Source organism: Mytilus californianus, unplaced genomic scaffold (assembly GCF_021869535.1).
Source record: "Mytilus californianus isolate M0D057914Y unplaced genomic scaffold, xbMytCali1.0.p SCAF_5, whole genome shotgun sequence".
Classification (NCBI taxonomy): domain Eukaryota; kingdom Metazoa; phylum Mollusca; class Bivalvia; order Mytilida; family Mytilidae; genus Mytilus; species Mytilus californianus.
The window spans coordinates 85,574,946-85,590,992 of NW_026262701.1; the positions used below are offsets into that span (position 1 = coordinate 85,574,946).

The 16,047-nt window shown below is 30.6% G+C and overlaps 1 long non-coding RNA gene across 1 annotated transcript; it reads left to right on the forward strand.

The window, feature by feature from the left end:
• The first annotated feature begins 6,788 nt into the window (after window positions 1–6,788).
• LOC127701742 (uncharacterized) lies at window positions 6,789–11,347 on the forward strand. The gene is made up of 3 exons (XR_007982194.1): window positions 6,789–6,832; window positions 9,034–9,269; window positions 10,832–11,347. It is a non-coding gene; the product is annotated as an uncharacterized LOC127701742 (long non-coding RNA).
• The last annotated feature ends 4,700 nt before the right edge of the window (window positions 11,348–16,047 follow it).

A 16,047-nucleotide genomic window follows, 5' to 3' on the forward strand; every position in this document is an offset into this window, starting at 1 on the left:
ATTATCAAGACTCGTTATTGTTTCAAATTTAACGTCTCTGAAATTGATATACAGAAAAGTGAGATATTTGTGGTTGAAATGAACGACTGGGTTGTTTGAAAAAAGTATACTTTCAATATAACAATTTAAGCATTTCTATTTTTTCAAATACATCAAAAACTTAGATGGTATCACAAATCAAGATTAAAAAAGACATTACTTTATTGAGTGAAATTATAAATAAGTGAAATATAAGAGATTCATAAAATATTTCTGTACTAAAAACGATTTTGGCATAACAAATTATAAGCCTGGTATCTTTGATGATTTTTTTTTAGGGTAAAATCCTATGAACAAAGGTCTTTACAGTTAAATTTGAAGTTTAAATTAATATTACGATATGTAGCAGCATTTATATACCAACATGAAGTCATTCCAAAGCAAATTTGTCATCAGTATACTTATTTCTCATAAAGTTTTATATGCAAAACATTTTTATTTAAATTGTTTATAATCCGTTTCGTTTAACGAGATACAGATTACCTATTTTAGGTTAGGTTTAAGTTGCATCGAATACACAATGTCTAGATAGTGCCACAACTCTTACAATTAAAGTAATGTTTGTCACAACTCTTAACATAGTCCCTATTACATACCATTTGCACCCATTCAACATAACCTCATTTTCAAGAACAAATGTTACGTATTTTTCACAGTCAATCAACCGTAAGATGTCGAATCGCTTTGAAATTCTATGTGATATGAGGACAGACCAGTGATCAATTTGTATAGATATCATTATACTGAAATGAAATAAATCAGTATTACCTAAGTATATTGTAAAACTTCTTTAGAATAAAAAAAAATTCAAAGTAGATAAGGCAGAATATTGCAAATTTTTAAATGTTTGAATCATTTTAGAGTACCGATGACTATAAATTGCATTCATCCGGCATCGCAATATTAATGGCAGAAATGCAAGATATTAGATATAAACCAAACATCTCCTTACTTGAACAATGGTACATCATTGCCTATATATTGACTGTCGTTCAAAAAAGTCCATGGTCTATATGATACTAATGTTCATTAAATTATTTGTTTTTCAGACCAAACGGAAAATGTTTATGTCAATGAAGTATTCTGAACTAAATATAACAACATGATTTTGTATAAAAACAAAGCCATTTAATAAAGGTACACTTCTATAACGTTACAACGATATTCATTTAATGCTAGGGGCATCGTCATGCAGCAGTCTTCTCATATCCCGGTATGGATTTTAGTCATTGTTGAAAGCGTACGTTGACCTATACTGGTAGCTAACATCTACGTCATTTGGTTTCTGGTGGATTGTTGTTTCATCATATAAGTATAAGAAAATGCAAGACTAACAATCGGTTTACATTCATACGTGGATTTGAGATACAAGGTTTCAAATTGTTTGTTCAATAACTAAGGGCTGATAAATATTTGTTTGGTACACAACGAGAGGCCGGAGACACCAAATGATTAATCAAACTCAAAAGTCGATGACAAACTGACAACACCAGTCAAATAAAAGAAAACTACCAAAAGATAAACATGAACAAACAACACTATAAACACACAACAAAGAAAATTAAAGATTATGAGCAACACTGCACCACCGAAAATAACGGTGATAATAACAGGTGCTCCGGACGAGTGAGGAGATTTGCTCCAAATGAGGTATCTGTCGTCTTGCTAGTATAAGTACAATCTCGGTGATAAGTGTAATTCGGAAATAACTTGATCTCTATTTATGAATGGAAGCTCAATACTAAAATTTACGATGAAAGAGATGATTTTTCATTTCCTATTGTTAATCATCCGTTTTTAGATACAAATCAAAACATGTCATTTTTTTGGAATTAATATTGATTGCCTCATAGGGTCTTTGCACAAAAAATAAACACATTTATTCTAAAAACCAGTAGTTGTCATGATACTTGATGATATTCTTCTCGTATAATTTATGATGACATGCTACTAAACCCCTAAAGTGAGAGATAGTGGTTGATGAAGACATAAACTTGCAATCAGTTTGATAAAAGTCTGGAGCTGGCATGTCAGTAAATTCTAGTAGTCCGTTGTTAAATTATGTTTATCATTTTACTTAGTTTCTTCTGTAACCTATTTTAACATCGGACTCGGACTACTTTTAAACTGACTTTTACTGTCCGTATTGCTGTGTTTTTTTAATTCCACATAAGAAAACAAAACATGTTTAATCCGGCTGCATTTTTTTGCGCCTGCGTTGAAGACCTATTGGTTGCTCTTTGGTCGGGCAGTTGTTATTTTTACACATTCACCATTTTCAGTCTCATTTCTACCTTTAAGATTTTTAATTCTAATTTGTATTTCTAAACTCACTGCCTTAATCCATTTAGAAAGAGTAACTGCGTCTTTCTTTTCGCGTTTACCCTGGCATAATTCGCGACTGAATCCATCACTATAATGACTAAACAACACGAAACCCGACAAAGACAAACCTTTGGCTTGAAATAGGCTAGCATATCCAGCTCCATATATGGCATCGTCATGTTGCTCATATGACTACAATTCCGTGATAAGTCTCATTTGCCGATGTCAGATTCGGGGAAACGTCTATACATATGTTACAGCTGCTGGTACCTCAACAAATATTAACTAGTAAAAATACCGATGATCTTTTAATTTTAAGTCCTCCTGATTGAGACACAAATTCGATATATATGTATGTTTTCGTCGCATGACATCCACTGAGAATTTAGCAAAAGTACCATTTTAAAAATCTGACATAGTTCACTTAGCACGAAGAAATGTTTTGAACATTCTAATTAAGTTCAGTATACATCGCTAAATTTTGAAAATCTTACTCATGTTTTTTCTGTAGTGTACTCAAATAACGAGATCGCAACTACTTGATTAGAGTTCAAAACATAAAGATGTCTTCTAAAATTTCAGATTTTAGGATATCATTTATGAGTTTTCTTCAAACTTAGGTAATGTCTCTTGAATACTGTATAGTTCGCTTTTCCTGCACACTCTTTCCTCTCTTTGTTAAGGTGTATATAAAAAAGAAGATGTGGTATGATTGCCAATGAGACAACTCTCCACAAGAGACCAAATGACACAGAAATTAACAACTATAGGTCACCGTGCGGCCTTCAACAATGAGCAAAGCTCATACCGCACAGTCAGCTATAAAAGGCCCCGAAATGACAATGTAAAACAATTTCAACGAGAAAAACTAACGGCCTAATTTATGTACAAAAAATGAACGAAAAAACAAATATGTAACACATAAACAAACGACAACCACTGAATTACAGGTACCTGATTTGGGACAGGCACATACATACAGAATGTGGCGGGGTTAAACATGTTAGCGGGATCCCAACCCTCCCCTAACCTGTTACAGTGGTGTTACAGTACAATATAAGAACGAACGATAAAAATCAGTTGAAAGAGGCTTAACTCATCAGATGGATAAAAATACAAATACTACAAATACAAGTGGACGTGACCGTATGTTTACTATAGAACAAAAAACCAACAGTAACATCTAATATAACTAATACACTTTCGCTTATTTTTTCCGGGTCCATTGGATTGTAAAATGTATAATTTTAGATTTATCATAATTGAACTCAAAAACATGCATGCCAGACCATACATTTAAAGCGTTTAATAACTTGGAAAATCGTTTTATTTTATGATTTTCTTATATCATCGGCATATTAGTGATGCACAAATTTTTCATCATTAACGGGGATTCCAATACTTAACCGTTCGACATTTTTAAATCAATCATTAATAAAAATGTTAAATATAAGGAGATATTTTTTGTTTTTGCCAGGACATTGTAGGTCTCTCTTCGACTTATGGCTTTTGATACTTTTAAACACAGCACTGAACACTATTAAATACACCTCTAACTGGTCCTATCAATTAAGTACATGCGCAAATTGCCTAAAAAAATATTTGAAATAACTTTATCATACAATTTTTTTAAAGTCTGTATAAAAGCTGCAAATTCAACCAACGATTTATTCTCAAGAGTTTCTATGGTAGAAGTTAAGGAGAAAGATGAAAACAACGTATATTTCCTTCAATAACCAATTTAGTGAGGCAGTCTTTCATCACACCAACGTGATCCTGTATGAAGCAAGTGCGAGATATATTCCATTGTAACAATGGATAAGTAGGAAATTGAGGACTTTTGAAAAGTTGTTAAAATACCTTTTTACCAACACTGAGGAATCGTCCAGAATATAACATATATCACGAATACTTTGTTAGATATTTGCACCTGGATACTTTTAATTTCATTGATAATTTTCACATTTGTGTCTTATGAAATTTCAAATTTTAACGTTTATTATAAGATCTGATTCTTCAATGTTTTCAATTATTATCTTATTGTCAACTTTAATTTTCCAAATACATTTTCAGACGATTATGCATTCATTGCCTTTTTATGCGTCCGGTGTTCTCCATATACATCATAGATAAAAATTCAGACAAGGGCAGACAACTGCGCTCATCTCCAAAATGTTTCCTATATCTTTCAGCACTTCTAACATAGAAGTTAAATAAACAGAAATGAGTTTGGTTGGATGATTTCATTTATTTGTCTTGTGTTTTTTTAAATATAGTTTCAAGAAAGTATGACACAATAGGAAAGGAAGAATGAATTACACTATAAATGATATAACGGTGTATGCGATTTTTTGCGTTTTTTAATTGATCGCATTTTAAGGAAGACATGAAGTTGCAGAGATAAAAGATGGTAGCAAAAATAGAATATGAACAAAGTAAAACAACAGTAGTGGTGAAGAAAAGACGGATCAGGCCACATGGAGAAAAAAAGCTTAAAAGATGGACAAAAGATTGCAGTCAAGTGAAAAGTTACATTTAAGTTAATGCTGGTTATTAAAAATTTTTGACGTAATTGTGAAACTGTAATCTTTATTAATAGTTATGAAAAATTCATTATAATCATGTGAAAACAATTAACTACCAGTAATGATTTTATATAACTTCAATCATACAACACAAGTGGGAAGTCAACAATTAGTGTCAAGTGTGTAGACATGATCTATATGTATAGAACGTACTATTATGTTAAGACATGCAAGGCTTAATTTTAAATATTTTGGAAAACTCTTAAAGAGTTTGGTATAAAAGAATTACAGCTGAGATTATATATCACTTCTGAGGAATAGCAGTGTAATATAAGGTAATAATTCATTTTATACAATAAGGAAATATTCAGAAGTCTGTATTCAACTGTATCAAGACTCATCTTTTATAAATGTGTTGTCATTGTCATGTTCAACCAGTTCCATTTTAAAATGATTATAACATTTTAAAATATTCTTCATGTGAGAGGTATATCAGTACAATACTTGATAGATTGTTTATTTGTTATCAAATCAACAATTTCTAGTCATTCTCCGATGTTGGAATTATCATTTTTGTTGTGTACAATGAAATGAAAACGATTTGAAGAATTCTGTATTTCTTCAATTTCAATAATTCTATGCCATTTTACTTCCATCTGACCACGTTTCAACATGTAAAAATGAAAGTAGCAGTAGACAGGAAATTTTATTCTTTAATCAGTGTTTTCTTTAAATATAGCACAACTTTAAGATTTATCATTATTACACAAGGTTTATAATTTGCATATTCCAAATTATACTTTTTATTTCTAACGAAATGTTGAAATTTAATTCATGAGTTGTGGCAGTCTTTTCTGAACAAAACCAGTATGAATCATCAAATTGACAATAGATAATCTTTGCTGTTACCACAAAATTATTATCGAGAAATATATTATTGTTTGTCTGTTTGTCTTTTTCTTGTTTTAGTCATGGCGTTGTCAGTTTATCTTCGACTTATGAGTTTGAATATCCCTTTAGTATCTTTCTCTCTTTCATCAACTATCATTAAGCATTTTCAAGAGTATTTTCTAACCAAACAAAGACAGATCTTACTTCAGTGTAATGTTTAGAAAATAAACGAAGATCTTTATTTGTTTGTTCTGTATTTGAATATTCATGTAAAAATGGGAAAAACTCAAGTAAAAACAGTATTTGCTGCTTTCAAAGTCACTTTGTAATAGTGGTATAGGTTTTTTGTCAATATCAATTCAGAAAGATTATACACAAATAACTGGTATGAGTGTTGGAACCAGCTGTCTTAAAAAATAACCCATCAAAAGTCGAGCCAAAGAACTATTACACATCAACTCTATAATTATAACACAGTATTATTAACTTGTTAGTGCCTTTCTATCATTTTCTTTAACTTATAGTTTTATTTTGTGATATCCTTTAATTATTTCTTATTATCAAAATATTCTTTATAAGTACTACATTATCGGCATTATTTCAAAAGCCTATGTGTCTAAAACGTTATCAATATAACGATATAAATGAAACCATCAAATTTATTATATTATCATTATCAAGTTTATGTAGGAACATATTTATTTTCTAATTCGAATCACTAAAATAACATTTGAGTAAAGTAATGTACTGATTTTTCAAAATTGATAATTTCATGATTTTATTATATTTGATAGTTTCATCAAGCAAGAAAATACCTTCTCCAGATGAAAATTGTATTTATATTTGAAATGGTTGTATTAGTTTTATACGACCACCATAAACTAGGCAGTAGAAATGATTTCCTGAAAAATAAGTCCATCACGATATAGGTGTATCATCACCATCCAGAGACTATCATATAGCATATATCACTAGCATTGTGTATTGTTATTTGTTGCAGTATGACGTTTGCTAGAAAAGGAGCATTGAACCTGATAGTAAAGTCATTTGAGGTAAATTTTAAAGTGTTATAAATGCAATTTTGATTTAATTTATACTTAACCACAAATTACATATACATTTATGTTGTAAGATGGTTAGGCAAGTGTTTTTGTGTTGTTATTCAGTTGGTTAAAATGTTGTTAAAAGTTGTATCACAACAGTTAAGAGGATTTTAGTCATTGCGAGAAGCAAGAATAGTTTGTCACATTAATTATTAGAATATTGATAGAGTCTCACTAATGCATTTGTTCCCATTGCATTTGAATAGGTTATTTTCGAGCTTTTTTTGCATTTTATGTGTATGGATCCCGGATGGACAATTAATTTTAGTATTCAACAAATTTAATAACGGCTTATTTGTCAAAACTTTGGCTTGAATTTAACACAAAAAATAATTTAAAACAACATAAATGAATCTGTAGTAATTTAGTAGTCGGGTTTTGACTTTGGGCGTTCCTGGTGCAGGTGGGTCTTGATGTGTGATTCGGATGCAAGAGGTTATTACAGTGTTGTTTCCATTTTGCTTACCATAGTAATTATATTTTACTAAATGTGTGCTTTATGTAGAAAGTGTAATATCAAGTACAAATTATTTTTATCGGCGTCTTTGTCTATTTGCTATCACCTAAAAAAACCTTTTTTGATGGTGTCTTTGTAAGATTTATTTGTAGGTTTGTTTGAATGTTTTAGTCAGTTGTTATGTGTTGTATGTCTGTTATGTATGTTATCACAGTTTTAGCTGCTGCATCCCAATAATTGTTACATTAACGTTTAGTGTCTGTTTGCTCACCTAATCATGTCAATATAACTGAACTATAACAAAAGTAAAATAGCAAAATTACTGAACTCCAAGGAAAATTCAAAACGGAAAGTTCTTTACCAATGGCAAAATCAAAAGTTTAAACACATCAAACGAATTGAAAACAACTTTCATATTCCTGAATTGGTACAGACATATACTTATGAAGAAAATAGTGGATTAAACCTGGTTATATAGCTAGCTAAACCGCTCACTTGTATGATAGTCGCATTGAATTCCATTATATTGACAACAATGTGTGAGCAAAACAAAAAGACATAATAGGTAAGATCGTCAAAAATTAGGGTACAGTAGTCATCATTGTGTTATAATCTTAATCACTATAAACTAAACAACCATTTCAAAAACGAAAAACAAAATGGCATACAGACACTCTATAGACAAAGTACATGAGCAAAAATGAAAGACAAGAATACAAAACATGACCATACCACAATAACACAATGGCAGTGTGTACAAATGACGATCCACGCCGAAAGTATATTACCAAAAATGACTATCTAATGATAGTTAAAGATATACAAAGATAAATAAAAAGGATACTATAACACGATATCAAGATGATAAACAACGTCATTACCTGGAATCTATACTTCGGGGTGAGTCAATGCTCCGTGTTGAAGGCCGTACCTTGACCTATAATGGTTTACTTTTATAAATTGTAACTTGTATGGAGAGTTGTCTCATTGGCACTCATACCACATCTTCGTATATCTATTCAAGACTATCATGTAATATTTATGAAGTTGATACGGATTATTTATCAACAAGGTCTTGGTATCTTCCAATTAACTTTTTGTTAGAAAGAACACGAGATGTTCTTTGACATAACCCTGGTTCATCAACTTTCTGCTCAGACACTGATGACGTTTTATAAAGTCTGAGTAGCTGATGCAAGCTCTTGAATATCGAAAGAGTTGGAAATTTATATCCCATATGCAGGTGAAGTTGGTATATGGCTGCTAAAATCTTTTCGTTTGTCATTGTCATAAACAACTGTTATATAAGTGGGAAGTTAAAATAGCCATAAAACCAGGTTTAAACCCAATATTTCCTTCGGATAATCTTTAATTTTGTCAGTTTTATGAACATCTCCTTTTTAAACTTACAATGGAGTTAGATTTTTGGTAATTCTATTATTTTTAGAAATAGCTTTTGTTTTTTTTCTGATAAAACACATTTTGGCCCTTATACATATGCAGCATTTGGCTTCAAAAACTTTTCAGTTGAGCGTACATTATGTATTTTTTTTTTAGAAACTCCTGTTATACTCCATACCTTTTTCATCCTAGTTATTTCAAACCAACAGAGAATATATGTTCACAAAATTTAATGACTCACTCTTTTCTACAGACAAGAATCAAACTAAATATAATGAAAACTAATTTGCAGATGCACCAGGCCAGAGTAAAACGATCCTCAATGCCAGATATTGAGAGTTCTTTGCACACGGTATTCACCAATACAGACGAAAACCTTGATGGACACATTACAGTAGACGAGATGGTAGACTCTGTCGTTGGTAGCACAGGCCTAACGATTGATCAGAACATGAGACGGGGGTTCAATGCTGTATTTGGTAATCCAAAATACGACTTGAATGAAAAATGGAACCCTCGAGGAAAATGGTATGGATTCATTAACATTAGAACAACACAGACATTAGTATATGTGTTATAGATTTGTTTGTATGTTACCTGTTTAAGCATATGCTACATAAACAATAACATTTACTAGATAATCATCGTTAGACAAATTTAATCAAAAACACAATTTGCAAACATAATCAGAGTAATTATTGAGCTGCAAGCTAGAATGTCATAAACTATTGAAAATTCTTAAACGTGACAACCTACTTTATGTTTTAATGAGCTCTTGCAATATTTGGTGATATGGAACCTAGCTAAAATGAAACAACTTAAGTAAATTGTTTGGAAACCTAAGGTCAAACGACTTTTTAAAGGAAATACATTTTGTACTCTCTTAAAAGACCAAATTATTTAATAAGTGTTTCCTGCAGTAAATGTAGCATTGGTAGTTAGGATTGATTTCCAATAATAGGGAAGTATTTAATTTATGGGTCATATTCCATTAGTCTTGAGATAAAGGATAAAAAATATCAAGTACCACGTAATGTACCAAATAGACATACAAGTCAATCAATATGATTGAGTGACCTATATTAACGGTAAACAAACCCGAAACACTTAAAAAAGATTCTTTAAGTATCTAATACTTCAAATTTAGTAAGAAAATATTGAAAGATAAACGTATAGAGAAACTGTTCACCCTACGTTCCAATAATTCTTCTTCATTATCTGATAGAAGATAATGCTAATTTGTAGATGTGCTTTATACTCTTGTACCATTAAAACTTAATTGACAAAAAACGGTAATACTCCTATTCGTTGAATCAAACGCAAATAAAGTATTAAAAAAAACGAAACATGTATAAAGTTTTTTTTAAAAATATATATAAAAAAATCGCAAGGTCATTTTGCTAACAATCTGAAGCAAAGGCTGCTTTCATGCCATACAAACATGTTTCCTCAGAGGAAAATTAAAACATGTAATTCATTCAAACATTTTACAAAACATAATCTTGTTAAATACTCTCATCAATTGGTCTTGTGTATCTAATCTGTAATAAACATAACACGTTACATAGTTTTAGCACTTAGACTTTGTACTGTATGGTCAAACTAATAACATTCCTGTACTTATATTACCTTGAAAGACCCGTTCGTGTTGTCATACATTGGACATTTCAACTCTAGATCATACCAAGGTTATTTATTTTTCATGATAAATTTATTTAAATGCTATATATTAGTATACACGAAACACACGTTCAGTGTATAAAATCATATACTTATGACTGTTGATAAATACATCTATCTAAAAAAAGAACTTGTAGTTTTCAATAAATATAGATTGTCAGCACGCATACAGAGAATAAAACTTTCACCTTTACAGAGTCCCTTATTTCCTCTAATGCATTTTTATATGGATAATAATAATAATAACTTTCCAATGCTGATTACTTTGGTAAACTGTTTTAGAATTGTGTCGTTTTATTATTTGTCATACTCAGTTTTGTCTTTTAAACAAGACTACAGTAAATTGGTTATTCCATAGTCAATTTCTTATATCGCAAATACTTTAAATGCTACCTTTTCTTTTTATTTAGAATATGGTGAACTGATTAAATCAGGAATGGGAATGTGGAAAAGAAAAACTGAGAACTTGCATTGAGGGGAACAGGACAGGAATTTGACAATATATTTTGGTTTAAACGGTGTTTCTGTTAATGTTAGTAATACAGAATAATAACATGTTAAGTAATATTGTTTGTCATTGTCGTCATATTTAGAAAATAAATGTTCCTAAAATGTTATCTGAATTAACAAAGTAACAAAATCAAATTCGAATATATTAAATTTAGTGTTTTTTTTAATTTATATTTACACTTCATTTTGAAAGCTCCTTTGGGTGTCTTCTACTGAAACTGTACAACCTTTATCTGATGTCTAATTACGGAATTTGTCAACACATAAATCAAATGAAATTCGGACCATTTCTTACAGATTAAAACAAACAAATGTTATAGGTTTGATATCTATTATTCCAGCACCATGAGGCTACTGATTGTTTGAATCAGTATGTTTTAAACAAAGGCTGTAAATACCAAGTAACTTGAATTTAAATTGCAAGAAGGCATACGAATATTTTAATAAGTTTTAAGTTTTATGTTTCAGTTAATGCATCGTTTAAGGAAAAATTTAAAATAATGCGTGAATAGTCAAAAATGTTTTATAATTAATGTTCGACTTTTTGTGAAAATAGTCTTTGAACTTCAAACTAACACCTGTTTTAAAGGCCCATCTATTATCATGGGCGAAACTTTACTTACATTACATTTCTATTTTTCGCTGTCAAATTTAGTCGAACTAATAAATTAATTCAATGTATTTTTTTCCATTGTACTTGAACGTTTGCAAGGAATTTCTAAATTCTCTTCGGAACAAAAAACCTGCCGCTAGCGTATCAGGGCCTTTAATGATCAATAAAAACTTTGGAAAATAGGTTGTATTGAAGAAAAAAAAACTGTATTTAATGTTATAGTAGCACCCTTGTGTTGGTGTTGGTTATCAAGATCAAAATCTAGATGTCGTCTTGCTTTAAAATACACCATTGAATATCTCATAAAAACCAAGATACAGAACATTAACTAATACGTGGTTAATGATGATATTTTTCGATACACCCAAACATATTCTTTCCTTTCTAAAAACTACTGCAAGCAAATTGAGACTATGCTAATCATGATTCTCAGCAGACTTTTTATCAGTACTTAGAAAGTAGATCTTAAGATAAAATACCTTTAACAGTTTTTGGATAATGTGCATTTTATATAAAAAATGATGAAGATAGATGATCAAATAAATCCGACTTCTGCAAGGTCTGTAGTTTTATTGACTGCATTTACTCTGTAACTCACAAGTTTTGGTCGGAAATATGACAATGTAATTGTTGGACGTCTTGTGTTCATGGCACTGCACTAACCTAACTAGTAATGATGCTGTTACGAAGTATCCTTAACGAATCCCTATACATATTTACGCCTAAGCACTTACACTTTAAATCAATCAATGCAGTTTGACATATCAAACAAGAAAATTTATGGTTAAGGGGTTGGGATCTCAACCACTTACTAGATATATGAACATTCGAAAATGGTTATATATATACATTAGGTATGTGCTTGTCCCAAGTCAGGAGCTTGTAATTCAGTGGTTGTCGTTTGTTGCTTTGTATCATATTTGTTTTTTGTACATTATTTTGTACATAAATTAGTCCGTTAGTTTTCTCGTTTGACTTGTTTAACATCTGTCATTTCGGGGACTTTATAGCTGACTACGCGGTATTGGTTTTGCTCATTTTTGAAGGTTGTACGGTGACCTATAGCTGTTAATTTCTGTGTCATTTGGTAGCTTGTGGAGAGTTGTGTCATTGGCAATTTATTTTTATATGTATAGTAAATTATAGTAAATATATTGTTAAGGATAGGGATTTCGATCATTTTGAGGATTTTTATGGATGGCACTTTCGCTATATTTCTTTTAATTTGATTTGTCAGTTATAACATTTTTTTTATATTCCATACATGTGATAAAATAATGATCAAGATCAAAGGTCAATGTCCTAAATGATCGTTGACTGTTCAATCTTTTTGAATGGATCCCTTGCTGTTCTAAAGATTTATCATTTCAACATAAAATTGAAATAAAACTACCCGTAAGGGTCTTTATTTAACCCCACCCTCTTTTGCACCCCTTTCAAACTACCCCTTACTAGGCCCTAGTCCCAAAATACCCTGAATGCACCTCTCAACATGGAAGTCTGACAGACATAATGAAGAAATATTAAGTAAATCTGGCCAGCGATTTCCGAGAACTGCTGCAGACAAGTTCAGGTGTCAGAAAGCGAAATAGAAGAATTAGAAAAGTAATTTAGAAAAAGACCTGATGTCACCCGAACTTTGTTTCAATTTTAAAATGTTCTACCACAAACTTAACATAACAGATCTCTTTTCTGAAAGGTTTCAAAGTTAAAGGTTTAGCTAGCTATAAAACTAGGTTTAATCCACCATTTTCTACGCAAGGAAATGCAAAATGCATGTATCCAGTCAGGAATATGACAGTTGTTTTCCATTCGTTTGGTGTGTTTGAGCTTTTGATTTTGCCATTTGATAAAGGACTTTCCGCTTGGAATTTTCCTTGGAGTTCGTTTTTTTGCTATTCAACTTTTGTTCATTGTTTTACCTTTGTTGCAATTTCAATGACGACGGCGGCTTTTGTGAAAATGCTCAAGACTGACGACGCATATATGAAATATACATATGACAAAACAATTTCTGTTAAATTTGGAATAAAGACGTTTCCATGGGAATGGTTGCAGTTAAGAATTCCAAAGTCATGAACACAACTGTGATATGGTAAAAATGTTTGTATTCTTGTCTTTCATTTTTGTTAATGTGCTTTGTCTATATGCCTTTTTGTGTTTCTTAGTTACATAATTGTTTTTTTTATAGTGATTAGGATAATAACACACTGTTGACTGCTGTACCCTTATTTTTGACATTTTTACCTATTATGTCTGTTTGTTTTGTTCACACATCGTTGTCAATATAATGGAATTTTATGCGACTGTCATACAAGTGAGAAGTTTAGGTAGCTATAAAACCACATAAGAAAATGCCTGTACCAAGTCAGGAATATGACAGTTGTTATCCATTTGTTTGATGTGTTTGAGCTGTTGATTTTGCTATTTGATTATGGACTTTCCGTTTTGAATTTTCCTCGGAGTTCGGTATTTTTGTGATTTTACTTCTGATGATGGTTAATGTAATGTTTGAGTTCTAACTAGTCACATCCAGTCAAAAAGTGCGACAAAAAAATAAATAAATGTAATCTTTATAATTATAATGTATAATTTATAGATAACAATTTGTCACCCAATTTAAGTCTGGGATAACACTGTTATAACTAGATTTGGTTCGTATGGCGTTTATATATCTCAATTATTAAGTTCGTGCATATTTGCACTATACGGATTTGATTAACAGCGATATGTTTTTGCGGTCTAACATTTTCAGATACATGTATAGTCGTCTGAGCTGTAATTTTACCGAATCTGTCCAATTCTCAATTGTGACATTTTGCTGAGTGTGAATTCGTATGGCAGGTGATGCAGGCTAAGCTTGTACTTATCCTGCCAAAGCGTCTAGTCTCGCTCCTTTTGGAGTTTATGGTTATTCCTCAGTAGTTGTTTGTTACCTTGTGTTGCCTCTTCCTAATCGATTTATGAGATTTGAACATCAGTAAATTACTGTCGTCTTAATTTGCAATTGGAAGCAATTGAGAAAGTTTGCAATTTGAATCAATAGAGGAAGTCATCCCGAACTTACAGGTACCATGGCAACGGTAGCAATTTCGAAACTTGTAAACACTTACAGCACAAATGTGACTAGCAATAAGATTTCCAGTCCTATTGTCTAAAATTGGCTTTTTGCATACGGTACATACTGATACAACACTCTGTTATGTATTTCTGACATATTTTTTGTAATAGCAATGTCTTTTTGAATATCGGCATACACTTAACAGATATATTATGAAGAATTAAGCGGTGTTTGATTTGCAGACAAATAGGTCAATATAAACCTGTCTGAAGTTATTTAAATAAATAAAATTCCTTGTGATGACTTTTTAGTTTTTTTTTCTTATGGTATATGATTTTATTTGAATTGTACATTTAGTACCGGTATCTTATCCGGGCCTCGCTAACGATAGTATATAGCATATCAGTGATAATGTTTAGTACTTGTTAGTTCACAATATATATAATAATACAGCTAATAAATAAAATGTAACTGATGAAAAAAAATAATATAATATATTATAAATTTTAGTTTAAGAAGACAGATTATTTTTTTCTGCAACCACATTTTGGAAGTTCTCACATTTGCTTTCTTTATTTATCAATATTTCGTAATGTTGAAACATTCCTTTTTAAAAAATTCATACACGTTGACTTGTTTTTTTTTTCTTTCTAATATAATGATATATATAATATGCTTTGTATACAGTAAAAAGTATAATTGTTTGAAGATCGTTTATACGGTAATTATTTGTACCGTGTGTCTTGTATCCATACAAAAATGATGCAAGTGATGTTATAGGATGTCTTATTTTATTATGTTTATCGAGTAATAGTTTTATTTGATCCCAAAATAATTTCAGAAATTTGCATGTCAAAAAATAATGTTCATTATCTTGAATGACATATATTACATAAAGTTGTGTTTGTTATTTTCCGAGAGAAAAGTAATTGTTGGTTGGTAAAATGTAAGGTCGAAATTTCCATCTTAACATTTTCAATGTATTGACTTATATAGTTAGAGATAAAGTACAACATTTGTTCTCTTTTACTTGTGTTGTTTTCAAAATTAGGCATTCTGTCCCATTTTTGAAATCCTATTGGCTTCTCATAGTATCTATTTAGGAGGGAAATGTAAATGTCTTTGGAGTATTTTTTGTTAATTGATACAATTTTTTCCATTTCTCTCTTGAAATTTAAATTCGAATCAGTAGCATCTTTTGTTTTAATTGAGTCGTCATTAGTTAGCTCTTGTAACCACAGTTTTGGTATTGCTTTCATCAATTTAGAATATTCCGAAAACCAATTAGCATGGCAAGATAGTTTATCTAAAATCATATTTTGATTAAATTTTCTTTTATTATCAATTCTGTCATTTACAAATTTTATTTTACTGTTCATCCAGTTTTTGTAAATAAGGCATTTACAATTTCATTTGATATATTTATTGGCCCATATAATTTG